The 23,238-nt window shown below is 33.0% G+C and overlaps 2 long non-coding RNA genes across 3 annotated transcripts; both read left to right on the top strand.

The window, feature by feature from the left end:
• Window positions 1-7,698: 7,698 nt before the first annotated feature.
• Window positions 7,699-9,617, top strand: LOC120139345. The gene is made up of 3 exons (XR_005517628.1): window positions 7,699-8,056; window positions 8,155-8,208; window positions 9,385-9,617. It is a non-coding gene; the product is annotated as an uncharacterized LOC120139345 (long non-coding RNA).
• A 507-nt stretch (window positions 9,618-10,124) lies between these two features.
• Window positions 10,125-11,528, top strand: LOC120139369. 2 transcript variants are annotated; one of them, XR_005517629.1, is made up of 5 exons: window positions 10,125-10,436; window positions 10,510-10,869; window positions 10,935-11,004; window positions 11,079-11,177; window positions 11,497-11,528. It is a non-coding gene; the product is annotated as an uncharacterized LOC120139369 (long non-coding RNA). The 2 variants fall into 2 exon arrangements; XR_005517630.1 differs by having other exon boundaries at window positions 11,502-11,527.
• Window positions 11,529-23,238: the final 11,710 nt, after the last annotated feature.

The raw sequence follows: 23,238 nt of genomic DNA, 5'->3' as shown, positions 1-23,238 counted from the left end.
GCTTGTAAAAGTTGAAGTTTAAATCACAAATATGGAAAGGTTTGGAGCTTAAGTGAAAATGTTATGTGAAGTTGGGATAAAAAGGAACTTGAGTGGACAATTAGAAGTATTAAGGTCAACATTTATGTTGTGATATGGAAATTATATAGAATGAGCATCAGAAAATTTTGTTAGGAATTTATTTTTCAAAGTATGCCTATGTTAATAAGATTCTAACATTTAGTTTGAATTTTTATATGTTTGGTAATGATGTTCATTTAGATTGAGTGCTTGAAATCAAGATCAAATATTTTTAAAGCTAAGGAGAAGCTTAAGGATGAAATGGGAAATTCTAAGGAAGATTGCAAGCTAAGGAGACCAGATGAGTGCATTTAACTTGTATTTATGTTATCGAAACAAACATTGGCTTGCGATGAGTCAGTGACAGAGTTATGTTAAGAAGTGACTCCTAGTGAATGCGAAGTGTACTTCAAGCCTATATGTTCAATTGGTAAGCTTATAGATTTAGTGAATAAGTTAAGGATGCAAGTTGGCAAAATGTGCTTAGACATTATGTTCTGAATAGGAAGTTTAAAAAATCACCAAAAATTCTAAAAAATAATTGAAGAATGAATCTTTTAAAATTAGATTCGTATATCAGTCTAGTTTCTTTTAGAACAAACGTAAATTGATTTAGGTGGGTATACAAAAAGATATGAATTTTTAATAGGTGATAGGTCAGAAAACATGGCAACAGATTTTTTCCGAAACAACTTCTATAAGTTAATTTTGAAAATTTGCTATAAAGTATACAAGTGGAACTAGATGAAGTGCCTTATATGTTTATAATCTTATTCAAGTATAGTTTTTATTGGTGCAAACAATATAATTTTTTAATATATAAATTAATACAGAATAATATTTGTTTGAAGGTAGTGCAAACTGCCAAAATATGGAATTTTGATAAATTGTGTATTGAAAGTAGTGGAAGGCAACGGATTTGAATCTAAAGCATAGTGAGACTTATATTTTGATTAAAATAAATAAATAAATTGTTAAAGTGAGTGCATTTTGTTTATTTGATTATTATAGGCGATGACGACTTACGATAAGTTAACCTCATTTTAGTTTTTTAGTATGATTTATAAATTTTCAGTAGGGAATCTTTCTATAAAATTTTTCATCAAGTTCTATGAATTATTTTGGGTATGAACTGCCCAAGTATGATATTTATGATGATGAATTCTAAATGTTTACAGTTATCATATATTTATATATACCAGATGATTACATTTATCAGACATTTACACATATAAGATATTTTACAGTTATTAGACACAACTTAATAAATGATTCTATGATGATACATATAAGCCCATTGTATATTTCATTGAGAGTCATAGGTACATTTGGCATGCTATTTAGTGAGTAATTTTCAGTTATCACTTATCAATTATCAATTTAGCTTTGGTACATTTGTGTACCAATGCTCAGCACCGTTGGTGCTCAAGTTATGATTGCACTGAAGTGAATCATATCATAGTTTCAGTTATTACTTAGCATCGTGTTGTGCCTAGTGCTAACCTTAAACTCACGTAACTTATATTATCTTACATATCCATTGGGCTATAACAGTAAGTGTGAAAGTTATGATAGTATATAGAACATAGAATAGAAAAGAAAGTTAGGAAATATGTTCGAATGAAAAGAACAAAAGTTATTTATGATATTTGATGATGACTTACATGATTTTTGATAAAATCATGAGATGATGATTTTCAGGTTTTCAGAATAAAAAACGACTTGACTAACCTGGATGGAAGTTTAATGTTTTTATTTAAATTACAGTTTATTTCTTATATTTTATGAAATTTATGATTTTATATCACTTTGGTTATATTTCTGCCTCACAAAGTTTTACTTAGCACGTAATGATTTTCATACGTAGTTTCGAATAAAATATAGGCCATGAAGTAAGGAGCTTGCTAGCATCTTATGCAAAATCAAACCTACCGACAGTGTTAGTAAGACATCCTAACTTTGACTTATTAGTGGCATGTACATTATATATTGTGGGTTGATTTATCAGATTTATTTTAAAAGGGTTTATAGTAGTAATTAGGATTATTTTCTTTAGTTTTGTCTAATTTTAGTATTAATCGTATTTATGAGTGACTAGTATAAATGTTATATTTTAAATGGTTTAAAATCAAGCAGTATTGGGTAATTGTATTTGGTTATGAAACAACACCGATTGAAATCAAATTAGTTTTCAATGATCAAACTGTATTTTATAAATTTATATGATTAAGGAAAAAGTTTTTAAAGTTAAAAAGTAAATTATTAAATGAAACAAAAGTTTTATGCATTTAAGTTCAAAATGTCAGTTGAGTTGATGTGACATCTGTAGCTCGTATAACTAGACATATATGGGTTATGGGTGTTATATTTATTGGTATCAGAGTAAGCCTGAACCGAGCTTATGTTTTGTTAGAAATATGTATATTCTACTAGAATGTCAAAATTTCTGATCTGGTATGGTTTTATGATTTTATTGATGATGCCACTCCTCATTAATGCAATATGAAAATGTATGTATTACAGAGTTAAGAACCAGTGTAGAATGTATAAGTTTTCAAAATATAATTAAGACTAAAATGAATTCAATAGGATTCAGGAAGACTTTAGCATCTCGCCTTAGTAAGGTTAGGGCTGTCAAAGATTTTTCTCTATTATGTAGGAGATATGCCCAGTGTTTAATGAGGTAGATGGATTAGAGAAAACTATCAGAAAGTTTGAAAAGTATGTAAGATAAATAAATTAAAGATACACTGAGATTATTGAAATTACCAATGATTTTGGAATGTCTACATGTAAGTAAATTGTCTGTTAAAGTTGAAAGAAAGTTAAGTTTTAGTGAAGCATATGGTAATTATGTTATTCTTTGAAAGGATCTAAAATGAAATTGAAAAAGAATAGTTGTTGATTTGAAGGACTTGAAGGATTTCATTATCATGGCAATTGGAGAAAGATTATAGAAATGAGAAAGTATATGAAGAATGACTCCAAGTGATAATTTATGAATAAGTTGTGTTAATAAAAGAATTGCCTTAAACATGCATTCACTTAGAATTTATTTATAGGAACGAAAACGTTGGGTCTTATCATAAGAATAAAACAAATAAGTAGGAATTTACTTATAAAATTCAAGGAATGATATTTCCAGCAAATCTAATGGAATTACATTTGATGAATTTGAGATCATCATCGTAAGTCCAATTGACAGCTAAATAGCCGAAGTTAGATTAGAGGATATTCTAATAGTTTGGGAAATTCTAGATGTAACCCTAATGAATTATCTGGATTACCTCTTGATCAAGAAGTGGAGTTTAAACTTTATATCTTTTGGGTACAGTGCCCATTTTGATAGTCCCATATCGGATAGCTTTAATAGAAGTCAGAGAGTTAAAGGTACAACTATATGAGCTATTTGACCGCAATTTTATCAGACTGAAAGTATCTCCATGTGGTATACTGATACTCTTTGGAAAAAGGAAAAAAACAATAGATGTGGCTATATATAGATTGTCGTCAGCTGAATAAAGTGATAGAAAGAAATAAGTACATTCTTTCGAGAATCGATGATCTATTCGATCAACTCAAAGGTACATCAGAATTTTCAAAGATTGATCTTCATTAAGAGTATTACTAGTTAAGGATTAAAGATTAAGATATTTTGAAGATGACTTTTAGAACCATATATAAATATTATGAGTTTGTAGTGATGTCATCTAGACCAATTAATGTTCCAGTAGTATTTATAGATTTAATGAATCAAATGTTCTAGTTGTAAATAGATTACTTCGTGTTTGTGTTCATAGATGATATTTTGATTTATTCTATGATTAAAAAGGAGCATGACCCACATCTTCGCATTTTCACTTCAAACATCGTGACATCAAAAGTTGTATGTTAAGTTATCAAAATACGAAATTTGGTTGTCAAAAGTTTTTTCCTTGGCCCCGTGATTTCAGCAGAGGGAATTTGAGTAGATTCCAAGAAAGTACAAGTTATAATAGAATGGAAAACCCAAAGAATGTATTCGAAGTTCGTAATTTATTGGCATTAACTGGCGATTATCAGGGATTTGTGAAGAATTTTTCGATGATTACTTATTTGTTTACAAAGTTGCTTAGAAATGATGTACCAATTGTTTGGATTGAAAAAGACAAGAAAACTTTGACACACTTAAGAAAATTGACAGAAACATCAGTTTTAGCGTAGTCAGAATCAGGTAAAGAGTATATGAATTGCAATGATGCATTCCTTAATGGTTTAAGATGTGTCTTGATGCAAGAAGGTAAAGTGATAGTTTATACATTGAGATAACTAAATATGTATGAACGAAATTATTCAACCTAGAATGTAGAGTTAACAACTTTGGTGTTTACATGGAAAATATGGCACAACTATCTATATGGTGAGCGATGTTATAGTTAAACAGATTATAAAGGTTTGAAGTATTTGCTTATTCAGAAAGAATTGGATCTAAGATAAAAGAGATAGATGATTATTGATTATCATCTTGGGAAGGTTAATATGGTAGTTGAAACATTTAGTTGAAAGATCTTCTTTGCTTTGAAAGCTTTAAATACTTGATTTTCAAGGAAAAATGATGGTGTACTTGTTGTAGAGTTGTTGTTCAGACCTATATTGTTAGATTTGATTAAAGATATTCCAAAATAATAGGAAAAACTAAGAAAGAAAATCACATATCAAAGAGATGATAAAATATTTCTCAAAGTTTTACTTTAGAAAAAGATTATGAGATTTAAGCATAAAATAAAGTAAAGTCTGAGATTTATCAGTTATATGAGATTCTGAAGAGAGTTAGTCCGGTAATTCATCATTTAGCATTATTTCTGGAAATGGATAAGATTTATAATGTGTTTCATGTATCGCTGCTTCGAAAATATAGATTGAATACTTTACATGTGATTGATTACACAGAGAAAATCGAGATTCAGACATATTTGTTATATGAAGAGAAACCAGCAAATATTTTAGTGTATGGAGACAAAGAACTGAGAAATAAGACGATTTCACTGGTTAAATTTCTTTAGTTAAATAATAAAGTTGAGGAAGCGACTTGGGAACGAGGCAAACACACGAAAAGACAGTATCCTTAACGCTTTACTTCAAGTATGAAGATACGAATAGAAAATTAAAGGAAGAATTTTCTTTAAGGGGAGGAATTATAAAACCCTAAATTTTGACTAGTGACTAAAATGTAAGTTTTGAAAGTTTGAGGGCTAAAGTATAAACTTTGTAAAAGTTTAGAGACCAAAAATATAATTTTGAAAAGTTATAGATTTTAGCTCGTAAATAAACAGTTTGACCTAAAAAAAGAATTTTTTGTGGGAATCAAATTTTCGGTACGTGATTTGTGTTAAAAACTATAAAGCGATAAAGTTTGGTATTGAAATCAGATAATCAGATCAAACCAGAATTTTATGAAAATTTGAAGGATGTAATAAAATGGCTGAAAATATTATTTATATATTTTAGATCAGAAAAATTTGGCTCATAACAATGTAATTTTTCAGATTTGACCAAACAGTGGACTTTTAGTGACTAAAATATAATTTTTGAAATTTTCATGGCTATAAAATTGGGAAAAATTCAAGGACCTAAGTGTTAATTTTTTCAAAAAGAATTTTTATTCCATAAATGGATATTTTACTCTTGAAAGTGGGTTTTTATTGAAATCAGATTCTTGATCTGGAAATTGTGTTAAAAACTAGAAAGTGTTAAAGTCCGGTAAAAATTCGGTAAATCGAATCAAATAGAAATTTTTACAAACTTTGAAGGATGATAAATTAGGATTAAAAATATTATTTCCACATTTTAGAATGATGGAAAATAATATGGAGCGTTGGATTTGAGAATTTATTTCCATGTTCAATTTGGACCGTTGGAGGAAAAATGGCAAGATTGAAATTTTTGGAAAATGGCATGGGCAAAGTTGTAAAGGATAAAATATTTTGTCCATATTTGACTTTGGAAGATGATAAGGTTTATGTGGGTTGGTATTAGGGTAAATATCAAGTTTCATTAAGGGTAAAATGGACATTTATCCTTAAATGAATATTTTATTCATTTAAGCTTAAATAAAGGCTAAATTAACATGAAATTAAACAAAATTTAATGAAACCAATCCATTTTTCAGCCAACATTTCGTGCTCCTTCAAACCAATGTAAGAGAAACTTTATTTTCCATTTTTTTAGCAATTTCCTTTGGTTTTGGATCATGTTGTGAAATAGAAAATTGTTATATTAAAAAACGCTATCATTTGGTACCATTATTACTTGCTAATTTGGTTTGTATTCAAAGATATGAAATGATAGGGTTTATGTTCATATTAGGGTTTATGGATTTGATAAGGGTTTTGACGTTTTGGTGGTTGTAGAACCATTTACAAGCATGATTGATGATTAAAATCACTGGTACATGGTTATATGAACAAATAAAGTTTCCGCCAAACCCTAGCTTTAAGGGAAAGATGTGTTTTGATGAATTTAAGTTGGGGATTTGATTGTAGAGATTTTATAAGGTTGAATCAAAGTTGATTTCATGCTTGAATCGAATAAAAATCGATTAAAATCATGAAAACCCTAATTTTGAACATACAAAGCATTCAAACTTGACTATAGAGGATGAGAAAAATTATGGAAAAATTATGTAGGGGATGAAAATTATGTACGAAGTATTCTACAAGCCTTAGAAAATTTGGGGACCATTTTGTAATTTTTAAAAAGTTAGGGGACCAAATCTAATTTTGGAAAAGTTTTGGATTATTGTGTAATTGTTCAATAGTTGATGTACTATGCTGGAAATTAATTTTGAGTGTTGGAATTGAAGTTAGGATGTGAAATTGGATTAATTTGGAAAGCTTGTAAAAGTTGATGTTTAAATCAAAAATATGGAAAGCTTGGGAGCTTAAGTGAAAATGTTATGTGAATTTGGGATAAAAAGAAACTTGAGTGGCCAATTATAAGTATTTAGGTCAACATTTATGTTGTGATATGGAAATTATATAGAATGAGCATCGAACAATTTTGTTAGGAATTTATTTTTCAAAGTATCACTACAAGAAAATATACCTTTAATAACACACGAACGATGACACACACTAATTTATGACTTGCAAAAAATGTGTCATAAAAAAATGTCATGTTTCTTAAAATCTGAACGATTTATGATTTACAATAATATGTGTCATATTTAATAGCCATAATCCAAAAAATTTAGCAAACACACGGAGTACATTTTTTATTGTGTGTCATCTCTAAAAGTCGTCTTTTAATTTCTCCCATAATTTTCATCACGTACGCATGCTTTCCCGCTTCTAGTCCTCCTCGATCATCAATTCACACTAAACCAATGTTTCCCTTTTATCACATTTAGGATCATCTTTATTTCTATTATTTTTAACATTAAATTAAGTTATCTTTCTTTAAACTTTTAATTTTTTATCACATTTTCAGTATCCTTTATTTCTATATATTTTTTACATTAGATTAGATTATTGTTGTTTACACAAATTTCCTTATTTTTTTAAAAAGAAAAAGAAAATGGATTCGTAACCAATCCTAAATAGTTAAAATGCGAGAAAAACTGCATAATCATCATTTCACATTCTGAGTTATGGCCACAACTCTGCCATCTACGTCATGGCACACAATAAAGATTCAATCGCAACCTCGTATCCTTCAGCGTCGGTGCCCCTTATTAGTCCAATCCTTCAAGAGGAGCGACTTTGACACCTTCACTCGCCGCATGGCCTCCGGTGAGGCCTGGAAGGACGCCTGGCGAACCGCCAACGAAGGCTTCGAGCAATTCGTTTTCGAAGCTAAAAAGACCGCTGAACGATTAGACCGCCAATACTCCATTTCCCGCCAACTCTCCTCAGCCGTCCAATTGGCTACGGACCATGCTCGTGAAATTGACCGGGAGTTCGAGATTGGACTACGTTGTCGGACTTTTTCTATGGATTTTAGCTTAAATTGGCCTAGGGTTTGTGTTTTTTTTCAAATCTAATTTAATTTTTTTTTGGAATTTATATACTTACCATATTTTTTTTTGGGGGGGGGTGTTTGTTGATATGGTTGCAGTAAAGGAAGTAGCTTAATGATTTCTTGGATACTCCACTGGGTAGAAGTTCTGCTGTAAGTAACATTTGGTCTAGTTTCAATCACATTGCGTTGCTAATTCTGGAAAAAAAATTCATGCAGCAAAAGATGTAAAATACTACATGTTCTAATTGATTAAATGTTTACTTTTCTACGATGCTAAGTAAATTCTTGCGTTTTACTATCTATGAAAGTTAAATCTTAGTTTTTCAAAAATATTGCAATTTAGACTTCTAAATAAATGCTCGATTGACTTTTGAAAGAAGGAAATCAAAGAAGAAGAGTAAAGAATTAGACAAAGCTAGCGAATGCTTTATCTGTATGTGTTGGTTGGACTCTTAATTTTTCTTGAAGTACCCATTTCTGATACAGAGATAAGGGGATATAACCTTCAAGAATCCTCCAAATACATGAAAAACTTACAAAACCCGACCGTACCCGCATGAGACACATGCCTGTCTTGGGCATGCACCCTGGGGTCCTAGTAATATAGATGATGACAATAACTTGTGTTCATGCATCCCCTGTTACATGTTTGTTCTGTTTATCTGGTTTAATAACAATTATAATGTGAAAGAGGTTATTAACATTGGTTGCTGCAGGTGGTGGTTGTTAAATGTTAAATAATTGGTGAAGTTCAAAACTCGAGACCTATAGTTTAACTTGCAAATATCCAATATCTTGTCTTTAACTAATTAAAAAAAGGATGGGACATTTACGGAGGTTAAGTAATATTCGACATCACTAGTCTTTGGTGTTTATACCTACCTGCACCACAGTTAAGCTTCAAAACCTATTTCAAGTTGGATTTGACTGAAATTTTCATATGCCAAAATTCCTTGTTGCTTTCATTTTGGGGGTTCATTTGATAGGCCTATTATTTTATATCTGTTCTATATGTTGGGCCTATGTTTAAGGGTGAGTATTATGTTATCTTTCATGTCGTATCAGCTCTCTATCAGTTTGTGTAGTGGTCTTATATTAAAGTAATTGGCTATAGCCCCAATGCTTATGACTCATTCATCAATATCTTTTGCATTGGAATTTAATCTTTCCAAGATGTTTTTCTTCAACGCAGAGAAAATTAGTCGAAATCCTTTGGATTTTTATTTTTTTATTTTTATGGGAAGTGCTAGAACCTAAATACATTTTTGTTTGGGTTTGCTAGCTTATTTCTTTCAGGATAATAGAATTTATTTTATTTGTTCGCAGACAATTTTCTTCCTTTGGTTTGCATTATTTGGTTGGATGTTTCGATGCATAATATTTGCCACATGGATTCTTCCGTTTGCTGGACCTCTTCTCATTGGGATTATTGCCAACAATCTTGTTATAAAGGTATCACTTATTTCTGTAAGATGGCTCATGTAATGCAGGACAAAGGGATGACTTGTGTAGCTTGGTTATTTTTTATTACTTGTATTCTTTTTACGTGTAGAAGGTGCTGCTAGGTGAGTTCTTTCTGTAACATGTGGAACTTTAAGATCCAAATTAAAGTCTATTTCTTGCTTGTGATCTTTAAGTTACTTTGTTAGTAGCTGAACAAATATTTTACTTGCTTGTGTGTCATCAGTTCACGCTTTACTACCGTTTCCACTAGATGAGGAGTTCATTTACAAGGTTAAAGATGCAGTGGGGTACCTAGTGAAGTGGCCTAGACATCTAGTCATTCGATGCTCTAATTTGATAATATTTTCATTTATTTAAAGAAATTATATAGGTCTAATTTAAATGATTTCTTTATATTTTATTGTAGGAAAAAGTGTTGGCATTGATTAGGAAAAAGTGTTGGCATTGTTGGGAAAAAACGTGTGAACGGAGATGAAGTAGATAGTAAGAAAGGAAAAAAAGGGCAAAGAGAACTTGTTGAAAAGGAAGAGGAGAAAGGAGAAGGGACACCGAAGACGGAAAAAAGAAAGAAAAGGAAGAGGGGAAAGGAGAAGGGACACCGCAAAGGAAAAAGGAATAGGAGAAAGGAGAAGGGACACTGAAGAGGGAAAAAAAGAAAGAAAAGGAGGAGGGACATCCCAAAGGAGGAGGACGAGAGCATAAATGAGGACAAGGCTAAGAGTTGAAAGCAACCGTGTTTTGAAAGTGTTCGCACGTATGGTTGATATACAACTTAAAAATGTGGAGTCCGTGAAAGTGTAATGTGAGGACGATATGTTTGGGTACGAGAGTTTCATGTACATAACTTTGGAAGATTTTGAAGTGGTTTTTACCGTGGATGAGATAATCGGTTCTGCGATTACTTGTTATATGATGTAAGTGCTTAATTTTAATTTTAGTAAAACACAATATATTTAATCATTTTAGTTTTTGTATGTTAATATATAGGTACTTGTTTGAGGAAATCAAGAATGGGACAAAAAGAGATCATGGAATTTGCTTTGTGAGCCCGTCTGCAATCTCGCCATCAGGACGTAAGGCAAAATTCAAAAATAGCGATGAGGCAAGTCGAAGCATTGCAGATCGATTGTCTCTAAGAAAGGACAGTGACATCGTCCTAGTGCCATATAATCCCGAGTTTGTTTTTTCATTTGATTATCAATATATTTTAGTAACTTAATTTGGTTTTTGGTTTTTATAGAAGACATTAGGTGTTGGCGGTGATAGATATGAAAGCAACAAGTTGTTATTATCTTGATTCCTTGGGGCCCACAATGTCCATCAGTAGTTGAAGTAGATTATTGATGCGTAAGTAACATAAATTATCGAAACATTATAGTATATTCTTTGATATATTTCATTAATTTTTATAGGGCAATGATATTGTACACTACTCAAAGTGGATCTAACAAAAAGGTTAGCCTCAATTGGATCAATGTTTTGGTGAGGACTTCGATCATTCCTTGTTTAAATTGTAGTTTCATTTTGACTAATCGTTTATTGTAAACTGTTTGTAGTGTCCCTGTCAGTCGGGAGGTACCGAGTGTGGATATTATGCTTGTAAGTTCATGAAAGAGATAGTCGAGAATGGACTTGAAGTGATGGTTAATAAGAATGTAAGCAAACTTTTCTGATACACATTTGTCATATCATACATACACATTAGTCATACAACTATCATATGGACTTGAAGTAGGATGCTATTCTAAACAAATTAATGCAAGTACTTGTTAGCAAGACTGAAAACTGTGAATTCATGCCATGATAATGTATATAATTTATATGGGAAGTTTTACTAATTAAATGTGTAAAATTTATTTTTTCATATGCTTCAAAGAATAAAAATGTAAAATTGGTCATTTTAGTACTCTTTGATAGTTATATACTTCACTTTAAATAAGTAAATTATATACTTATTTCATATTTTTTACTTAGGTTAGCGATGCGAAGGAAGAATACACGGATGATGACATTGATGATATTCACAAAGAATGGGTATCTTATGTGGAAAACTTTATTATACAATCATATTTTGTATTAACATATGATTACAATATTTTTTATAACTTAATGTTAATATATTGTATGCAAATGGATTGCTTATATATAATATGATATATATATATATTTAGTATTATGAGGCATTAAATGTGATTTAGTTTGATTATTTGTCAATCTATAATATATATATATATATATATATATAAAATTTATGACATACAATCACGACACACAAATGTGTCATCTTTTTTAATGACGTGTGTTTCAATGACATGCAATGTAAGTCATAAACTTATGATACACAAATATGTCATCTTCATTTATGACGAGGCTTCAATGACGCGCAATGCGTGTCATAAATGCACGTCATAGATTTATGACACACAATTACGTGTCATCTGAGATTTATGATGGTGGCTTCAATGACGCGCATTTGTGTGTCATCTGCACCCATAGATGACCCACAATGCGCGTCATTAAAGGGGTTTTTTCTAGTAGTGTATGCCTATGTTAGTAAGATTCCAACATTTGGTTTGAATTTGTATATGTTTGGTAATGCTGTTCATTTAGATTGAGTGCTTGAAATCAAAATCAAATATTATGAAAGCTAAGGAGAAGCTTAAGGATGAAATGGGAAATTCTAAGGAAGATTGCAAGCTAAGGAGACCAGGTGAGTGCATTTATGTTATCGAAACAAATATTGGCTTGCGATGAGCCAGTGTCAGAGTTACGTTAAGAAGTGACTCCTAGTGCATGAGGAGTGTACCTCAAGCCTATATGTTCAATTGGTAAGCTTATAGATTTAGTGAATAAGTTAAGGATACAAGTTGGTGAAATGTGCTCAGACATTATGTTTTGAACAGAAAGTTTAGAAAATCACCAGAAATTCTAAAAAAATAATTGAAGAATGAATCTTATATCATTGAATTTTTATATCAGTATAGATTCTTTTAGAGCAAATGGATATTGATTTCGATGGGTATACAAGTGTCTCATAAATGAAGGTTAAACTTGGGCTCCTATAGTGGTGGAAGCAATGGAAGCGAATTAGCGATTAGCAACCTCATTGCTTATTCATAATTTCGACCAAGTTGGTCATACTTTTGTTGTGTAATGCATACGCCGCAACAAAGGAGGAGAAGGCCAAACATTTAAAGCTGATTTACGACACAAATGGTGTGATCTTGGTCGCTTTCAGGAATAGAGATATCCATGTGCTCATGCAGTCGCTGCATGTATGTATGCTGGTGTAAGCGTACATAGTTATGTTGATGAGTGCTTTCACCTACATAGGATATTAAATGTCTATAACTATGCGTTCAAACATATCCCAAATGAATCATATTGGCCTGACAAGGATCATGACGAATGGCTGCCAAATCCAATGTTTCATAGAAGTCCAAAGGGTCGACTTGAGTTCATTCGTATTCATACCAGTATGGATTTCCATACTAGAGAGAAAGCTCAACCAAAGAGATGCATATTATGTAGGGGTGAATGTTATTCAAAAAGAAATGTCCAAATCTACCAAGACATAGGTCTCATCAGTAATCATATATGTATTTGTATGTACACATACATTTGAATTTTTTATAATAACTAACTTGATTTTATAATAATTCATGTATATGTATATAATTGATTTAATTTTATAATAATTAACTTGATTTTATAATAATTTATGTATATATTTGATTTTATAATAATTAACTTGATTTTATAATAATTTATATATAGTAATTAACTTTATTTTATAATAATTTCTGCATTTTTTAATATAATAATTTTGTGTGTTTAAGTTGAAAATATATATTTTAAATATTTAAGTTAAGGCTAAAATTTCCAAAAAAATATTTACTTATGTTTGCAAAATAAAATACTAATATAATTTAAGTATTTAATTTTAACATATAATAACATTTTATTTACTATTAATTTTTATACAAATAACAATTGAGTTTATAATTCTTTTCGATGTCGGGGTGTTGTGGAATGATAATGTCGAGGCGGGTGTTGTGGACGTCGATTCAAACATGGGAGAGTTGATGGGTGCATGAGGATGCATCAATTCTAGCATGTATGCTGGAACAGAAGAATAATCAAACAGTTGGGATGCTTCCACTTCATGTTGTTGAGATGAGCTCCCACTTCCACTTGGTATAAATTTACGGTTATACCAAATTTTTTCTTATATTTTTTAAAATGTTTCCTTTCTCCCAAAGTCGTCGGGTACGATTTTCCATGATCCTAATAATATTGAAGTTAAGTCGAAGTCACAAAATTAAATTGATCATCTTGCATTGGATCAAGAGGTGGCACGTATGAAGCTCTGTTGTTCTATGCATTAATGTAGTTCGTGTGCTTCACAACCCAATTTACGTTGTGCTTACCCCGTCCATCTAATATGTGCAAGGGGTAATGATCCATTGGAATGGGCGGAATAAGTTGGTGGCACTCGAACTTTCTCAGTACTCGATACACAAATAGTATCTCAACAATAGCAAAATGAATCAATGGTGTAACAACACCCTAATTTTGACAACCCTCCAAAAGCTCTGGCGTCACACGCGCTAAAACTTCTGGCTCCATGTATGGTCTCCAATTAAACTGTAAAATTAACATTTATAAAAAATAATTAGACACAAAATTTTAAAATTATAAATAAATATATATAATTTTATATTTATATTATAAAATTAGGCATCCAAAAATTTATTCATTAGGCATGCCAACTTATAAACTTATAAAAAAAGAAAAACATACGATTAAATTAAATTAAATTAAAGTATATATTATTATTATTATATTATAAAATATTATAACAAATTCAATTTAAAGATTACATTTAATATAAACATTAATTTAATCAAAAAATAATCTACTAAGTAACTAATTTAATTTAAAGAAGTAAAAATTCGTAAAAAACAACAATAACAACGAAAAATTACCTTGTTGCTCATCTTCTCCTTTAAACCTAACATATTATATTTTTAAGTTAAATTCAAGATAATTTATTTTTTAAACTAAATTCCATTTGAACTCAACAACATTAATTAATTAAATAATCACTTTAATAAATCGACCAAATTAAAATTTATCATCTACAGTATTAATCTTATTTTATAAATAATATAGATTTTAAAAAAGAAAACTAAATAGGTTAAATTTGTCGAATAATGTAGCACAAACCGACTTTAATATTATTCTCTTCTTTTTCTTCTTTTTTTTTCTTTTTTTTTCTTTCTTCCTCTTTTCTCTTCTTTCTTCTCCCCTTCTTTCTTTTACTTCCGGTGTAACTCTCTCTCCCTACACCACCTTATATATATATATATATATATAAAACTCAACCCCCAACCGTCCCTCCCTCCCACCATTACTTTTGCAATAGTTGCAACATTATTGCTACCCCATGCAAGACACAGTGTGTATGCATGAAAGCCTTTACATGGTTCAGAAGCATTCACAGACATATGAGTGTTTTTGGGTCTTCAACGTGGCAACAACGCTGATCGCTTGTGAATGTATATGCTAAGGTAAGAAAATTTGTGTAAGTGTACACAATCGATGCAAGTAATAGTAGTAAGTAGAGTTATCGTCTCCTCAAGGATTGGTGGGAATTATTGATGTTTTGCTATAGCTAGAACTAGGTATCACCAGCTAGTCCTAAAATTATTGTCGAAACAAAAACAAATAATACTAATAGAAATACATGAATACAAAAGTATTGTCTACGCAAGAAATATTGTGAAGTATGGTGTGCAAAAAAGTTTAGTCGAGGCAAGGAAAAATTGCAAAAGTAAAAGAATCAAAATTATTAAAGCAATTAAAAGTGTTGGGTTCAATATATTCAGAGAAACCTCACACAGGTAAACTTCTTTACGGTGCATTTAGGTTGGTTTTTCTAAGATGAAAAATTATCCTACATCTAGAATGAATCAGTGTGCTATATTTAAGTTGCCCGACAGGATTACTGGAGTATTCAAGAATGGTTGCTATAGTAATACTACTCGGCGTGAACTACAACCCTTGGTTTTTCAAACTGTTGTTGCGGCGATACCCCTCAACGTAAACTACAATCGTTGCCTATCGTACTCAAGTAACAACCCCTTTTAGTCGAATGAAACCTTCTCCTTATCTCTAAGGCAGATTAGAACCTCACCATCTCGGATCAGTCGCATTGTTCACGTATATCTTCCCTAACTCTCTCGATATTAGGCATCTATTACTAGAAGAATGGTAATCTCTCGAAAGCTCTTACAAAGTCTAGGAATGTTTTGTCTAGGCACCAGGAAATCTCTCAAAAGCTCTTACAATGTCAAGGCAAAATATTAAAACGATGAACAAGACAATATTAAGCATAAACAAACTTCTTCATTCAAAAACATCATAAAAAAGTTTCATCAAAACCATAACCAACACCAAGTAAAGCAGTTCATGGTGTGTCAAATATCATCCAAGAGTTAATCTTTAAGTACAAGACCTTTTAAGTGAATCAAAAATTATGAACATAGGAATAAACACTCCCAAACATAGCTCTATCGTGATAATCTAACCACCACCATGCCTATTCCAGCGGTCAGCCTCTCTCGAGGGCCTAGCAGCTGCTCCGATGAAGTCCGGCTATGGAGGACACTAAGGACGGTCGAGTGGGGAATGGTGGAAAATAAGGTGCTTCAGTTGCTTACTCCATGCCTAGGGTAAATCCTCTCCTTCATTCTCATTTCTTTCTGGGTGGCTATAATGAGGTATTTATAATGGGAATTTCTAGGGTTTTGTGTCCTTCGAAATTCCCTAAATACCCTCGTTGACTTACCCATGTTATGAATGGAAAGGCAGCTAGTGGTGGTTAATTTTCTTGAATGGTGTAATTACACGTGAGGATGAAGTTGAGCAAATGACTTCAACAATTGTTGAGCCACGTCAAATCTGCAAGATAAATCTTGCCTCAGCAAGATAAAGATGTTTTTCACTGTCTTCTTCTATGTTCCTTTAACTTTGAGAAATAGTTTTTGTCTTAAAAAAATAAATTCTTCCTTAATTATTTCCTGCACAACACAACCAACAAAGAACCTTCCTCCCTAACAGTATCAGTTAAGCCACATAAATCTTGCCTAGGCAAAACTTATCCACCACATGCAATTATAACCTAAATGAAACTAAATGCAACTAAAATGCTATGACAACGACTTTTAGACACACAATAACTTAAGTAAAAAGACAGAAAGCATAGCCTTTTTACGGAGTTATCACACCCCTAAACTTAAGCTATTACTTGTCCTCAAGCAATAGATAATAAGTAGTAGAAAAATAAATTGCCATGGTAAAGCAAACAAGTTAGGACAATCATGTAGTTTAAAATTTCAGCCTTCAGTAAAAAGTTTAGCCTCAACATGGTAGACTGTACAAGAATTCAAGTTCCTTTACTAAGTCAAGACTATTTATAAGTGTGTGTGCATGATTGTATAGCAGTCTATGCCTTAATGTTGTTAGAAAATTCCTAAGTAATCACTTATGTTTTACCAAAGTATCAAATTATTTATCAAGTCTAGCTTCACTCCTATTTATTCAACATGTGTCTTCAATTTTTTTTAACTTAAACAAGATGAGTCAGCTCATCACAACTACCATCCCACACTCTAGATGAAAGGGAGCATACCTTCCACCCCAAAGCTACTCAGACAGAGTCATCCCATGACTACTTTCATTCACTCATATGTTGTGGCAACCATTTATTTAATGGATTTTTCTAGGTCATGCCATCGTACAGAGTTGTGTCCCTCTATAGTTATGCCGAGGCATTTATTTACTATTTAACACAATTCAAAACAACAAAGAGTTCAATTTAACTTTTTAAACATTTTTTTCCATGACGCACAAAGAAGTTATTTCTTAAAACTTTTCTAAACACCTTAAGCAGAGAAAACATACAATCGTGTTTAAAAAATCACAAAGAATCAAGTCCTAAGGTTGGTTCTATCCTTCAACCGTCATTTAAAATAATTATGGCCTAGGCAAAAATTACTTTCATCATCGGGCATCATTAATTTGTTTCGAACACTACCCTAATATAACTCATGTCATGAAACAAATATTTCAACCAATTATTATCACAAAAACTAAAACTAAGTACGTAGTACAATACCTCCCCCAAACTTGAGAGATGCATTGTCCACAATGCATGATAACGAATGCAAATGTAAATGAAACTCACTCTAAAATGCTAATGCAAATGCAATTGAAAGAAACATTACCTCATTATAGTGGAGAAGCTTGATTGGACACGAGGGTTCTACGTCGTTTAAGAGGAGGGGGCTTTTGGATCTAGTATCTCCTAAAGAATGTGAAGAGGGAGATGGTTTAGCAAGACGACCATATGTTCTCTTGATGCAATGCATCATGCTCGGGGCATTAGCTGATGATGGCCTCTCCTCGGTGTGGGTGTGCTCAACAGGGGTGTCTTGAGACTGGTTTGTTTCAGGGTCATGAACTTCTTTAGTATGGAGATCCGGGGACTATTCAGATACTTGTTTGAGTATGGGCTGGTCATGGACCGGAATGAAAGCACTATCATCAAAGAATTCTGGTGGGATTTTTTGGGTGTTCTCGGATGAAGAGGAGGAGGAGTAGATATATTCATTTGTATCACCGTGGCCTTCTTCATGTATAGGGGAGACATGCGTGGCAAGAGGAGTGACATCCACGAGGAACTCGGGTGGAACATTTAGTGCTGAGACATGAAATGTGCTACCGCCTGAAGGGGCTTTGTGTTTCAGGATTTCATTCGGAAAAGGCGGTAGACCCTCATTGGTAGTCGAAGTAGCTCCATAAAGAAAGCATTCAGTTGTGCATCCCATGAGTTGACATAGTTAAAGAAGGTCTACATGTGACCTTTCAAACGCTCTAACCACTCTCGTGTCTCTCTAGTAAATGTGACCACGACTGCCATTTTTGCCATGACAACTGATTTTGCTCCTTGTTCCAAGCCCTCATGTAGAGCATTGTTATCGAAGCTCATAAGTTTGAGTACCTTCTTTTTGGTGATGCATTTATTCGACTTGATAAAGTCCTCGAAAGGCTCCTCAGGGATTTTTTCTTCATGCACAGAGCAGTTATCAAATTAGGAAAAAAAAAGGTTACCTCGGATCCTCTTCACACACTTGTGAATCTACTCAAATATTATCTTACCCATATCAATCGTGCGCCGTAGATGTTAGAGTGCAGCAGCATTAATCGCCTTACCAATACTGTCATGTTGTAGGAAGTAGGCATTAACTTACCTTTCAAAAAATGATTCCAAAGCTTGGTAACTGTCTTGAGGACTTGATAGTCCACGCACTTACGAGTGGGTGCATTCCCTTCAAACTTCGCCCAGTAGAAACTCAAATCTTCCAACACACCATCATATGTTTCTTGATCTACCTCGGCGACGAGTTTTTTATGTTGATCTTCCACTTCTTTGAGCTTGAAATAGCGGTTTAAGGCTGAGGGAGTGAACCAGATGGCTTTCCCTCTCATATATATAGTTTGTTGGGATGGGTAACCTAAGTTGGCGTAAAACTCTCAGACCATTTCCGGCGCCACTACCTTTGGATGCCGAGAAAATTTCTACTATTTATGCTTCGGTACTATGTCCATTACCTCCGGTCCAAAGGGTTCTTCGCCAACCTCCATCGCCTCAGCCTCGGCAGTTTGGAAACACTCAAATCTTGAAGTCATGGCAGAGGATGTAGACACGCCTGGATTTCTCTTGGATCTAGCCATGGTGTTCGTTGTGACTGATTGTAGGGAGGAGCCTAGGATTCTAACGGTGGCAAAAGGTGAAAAAGAAAAGGGAATAAAGGTTGAAGAAAAAGTTGAAAGAAAAACAAGGAAATGGTGAGGAGAGAAAAACGGTCAGTTTTGAAGAAAAGTAATGGGTAATGGGTGGTTTCTTGGGAGTAAAACGGTAAAAATGGAAAGGGAAAGGAGATATAGTATTAATTATGAGATATTTGATTTGACTTAAATAATGAATAACATAAAGGGAAGATATCTTTCCCTTTTTAAAAATGTCGCCAAAACTAATTGGATTAGAGTTTCTCTCCCTCCCATGCATAAGCTTCATCCTTAAGCTGCCATGTATATCCTAAATACAAAAAGAAACAAAAATAGAGAATAAAATAAAAATAAACAACTCATGTAGAGTAAAATAACATAGATTATTTATATACAGAGTGCATATTTTGGTTGCTTAGGCAACCAAATTTGTCCACGAAAGAAGGGAAAACTCTTGTGCATCGTGAGGTAAAAATGTTCATTTATCATGCAATACGGGTGCTCCATTATATGCCTTCAGTCGTTGACCATTCACCTTAAAGGTTAACCCATCATCTAAGTTCTTTATTTCTATTACTCCATTGTTTTGGACTTGATGTACGATGAATGGTCCTAACCATCTAGATTTCAGTTTGATTGGGACTAGCTTGAGTCTTGAATTGTAGAGAAATACTTGTTGTCCAGAAAAAAATTGCATAGGCAAATTTTTTCTGTTATGCCATTTTTTTTGTTTTTCCTTTGTAAAGGCGGGTATTTTCATATGTCTGAGCTTTAAATTCATCCATTCCATTCAGGTCTAACAATCTTCTTTCTCCAATGAGTTGCGCGTCCATATTGAGTTTCTTGATGGCCCTAAATGATTTATATTCCAATTCCACGGGCAAATGGCACGCCTTTCCATATACTAGCTCGAATGGTGACATTTTGAGTGGCATTTTAAATGTTGTTCGGTAGTCACACAGTGCCTCATCAAGCTTTGTTGACCAATCCCTGTGTTTGGGTTGACCACTTTCTCAAGAATCTATTTGATCTCGTGATTAAAAACCTCAACCTGTCCATTAGTCTATGGATGGTATGCTGTAGCAATTCTGTGACACACTCTATATCTTTTCAGCGCATTGGCAATTAATTTGTTATAAAAGTGAGTACTTTCATCACTGATGATTGCTCGTGGTGCTCCAAAACGTGTGAATATATTCTTTTGTAAGAATTTCAACACAGTCTTGGAATCATTACGAGGTATGGCCACGGCTTCAACCCATTTGGAAACACTGTCTACTGCCAAGAGTATGTACAGATCACAATAGAACGAGGGAAAATGTCCCATAAAATTGATTCCCCATACATTAAAGAGCTCAACTTCCAAAATTTTTTGCCATGACATCTCATTTTTCTTCGATATGTTCCTAGTGCGCTGAAAATGATCACATGACTTATAGAATTCATGCGCGTCCCAGAATAAAGTGGGCCAGTAGAAGCCGGATTGAAGGACCTTTGCAACAGTCTTTATTCACCAAAGTACGGGGATGAATGGCAATGAGATAAAAGTTTCTTATGTTCTTCTTCAGGGACACACTTGCATATTATTTGGTCGCCACATTGCTTGAATAGGAATAGTTCATCCCAGTAATAATGGTGTACATTATGTATGAATTTGTTTCTACCCTGGGTAGATAAATTTGGAGGCATAACACTACTACCAAGAAAGTTAACTATGTCAGCGTACCACGGCACAGCCGTGGCAAATAAAATTTTCTCGTCAGTGAAACCCTCCTCAATATCCTTCATGTCATGAAAAATATTTTTGTTCTCTAGCATATACAAGTTATATGCTACTTGGTTTTCAGTACCCTTCCTATTCTTTACCTCTAAATCGAATTCTTGCAATAATAATATCCATCTAATAGGCCTAGGCTTTACATCTTTTTTATTAACAAATATTTAATGGCAGAATGATCAATATGTACGACAACCTTAGTTCCTATAAGATATGACCTAAACTTATCAGAAGCAAATACTACTGCTAGCAATTCTTTTTCAATGGTGGTATAATTAAGTTATGCATCATTAAGGGTATAACTAGCATAATAAATGACATGGAAGATTTTACCTTTTCTTTAACCAAGTCCTGCCCCTACCGCATAGTCACTTGCATCACACATCAGCTCAAAAGGGGCATCCCAATCAGGTGGTACAACAATTGGTGCCGAGACGAATATTTTGTTCATATCAGTGAATGCATTGAGGTATTTATTGTTGAACATGAATGGTTGATTTTGTTGAAGCAACATACACAGAGGCTTTGAAATCTTTAAAAAACTTTGATGAACAGTCTGTAGAATCCTGTCTGCTCTAGGAAAATTTGTATGCCCTTCACAGTGGTGGTTGGAGGTAAATTCTCGATTACATCCACTTTGTCTTTATCCACTTCGATGCCTCGGTGAGAAATTTATTTTCTGAACATAATTTATTCAGTCACCATAAAAAGACATTTTCCTAGTTTAGCACAAGGTTGGACTCCTCGCATCGCTTTATCACTTTCGATAAATTGCCGAGGCATCAATCAAAGTTGTTACTCGAGACGAAAAAATCATCCATAAATATTTCCATGAAGTCTTCCACTATATCTGAGAAAATGGCGATCATACTCCTCTGAAAAGTTTTTGGATTGTATCCAGAATATTCGACAAGAAACAGTAAAATGCCTTGCCTGCTAACCTATCAAGCATTTGATCAATGAAAGGGAGGGGGAAGTGGTATTTCTTTGTTACCTTGTTGAGCTTCCTGTAATCCATACATATCCTCCAGCCCGTGATGGTTCTTGTAGACAAAATCTCATCATTCTCATTCTTAACCACGGTCACACCACCCTTCTTTGGCATGCATTGCACCAGACTAACCTATGAACTATTGGATATGGGATAAATTACTCCAGCATTCAACCATTTTATGATTTCCTTAATCACCACTTTTTTCATTATTGAGTTAAGTCTCCTTTGTGCTTCCACAGAATTGCTATGGCTATCATCTAATTGGATCTTGTGCATGCATATTGTAGGGTTGTTTCCCTTTAAATTTGCCATGGTCCACCTGAGAGGTTTTCTATGATGTGACAAAACATTCAACAAACTTCCCTCTTGCTCAGGGGTTAGACTAGTAGAAATTATAACCAGTAAAGTTTCATCGCTACCTAAATAAGTGTATTTCAAATGTGATGGCAACGATTTAAGTTCTATGGTAGGTTCATGTTGTAGTGAAGGGTTTGGATGAATATATTCATTGAAATCTAGGGGTTCGAATCTTATACCTGGTCTAGCGTGAAGTAAACTAGATTGTTCTTTTTCCAATGAATTTTCCTCAGACTCTGGACGTGCTCTGCTTTCATTATGTCTTTCATTTACTTCAGTCAAGAAACTTTCGCTTAGGAAAATATTTTTGTATGCTTCATTTAGAAAAATTTTGTCGTGGCAACAAGTGTTGCGTTCCTCATATTGTAGAACATCGTCTCGGCAAAAATTTTTACGGTTTTCATTTCAGAAAATTTTATCTTGGCAAAATTTATCATACTCATCAAAATGTAAAAATGCACCTCAACCAGAATTTTATGTTCCATCTTCCTCCAATGAGTCAACATCTTCAATGTAATGGAATTCTTCAGAATCATTAACGTATTTAAGAGTGTTAAAGACATTGATTGTGACGCTTTGACAGCCACCCTCATCGTGAACTCTCCCTTCTCACAATCTATTATAATACGCCCTGTAGCTAAGAATGGGCATCCAAGGATAATATGGGCATTTTCATCAGCTTCACAGTCTAAAATGAGGAAATCAGTTTGAAAGGAAAACTTGTCCACTTTAA

This window comes from Hibiscus syriacus, unplaced genomic scaffold (assembly GCF_006381635.1).
Source record: "Hibiscus syriacus cultivar Baekdansim isolate YM2019G1 unplaced genomic scaffold, ASM638163v2 tig00110744_pilon, whole genome shotgun sequence".
In the NCBI taxonomy this organism is placed as follows: Eukaryota; Viridiplantae; Streptophyta; class Magnoliopsida; order Malvales; family Malvaceae; genus Hibiscus; species Hibiscus syriacus.
Note: the sequence above shows the minus strand (reverse complement) of the source record. Positions and strands in the feature narration are given on the sequence as shown.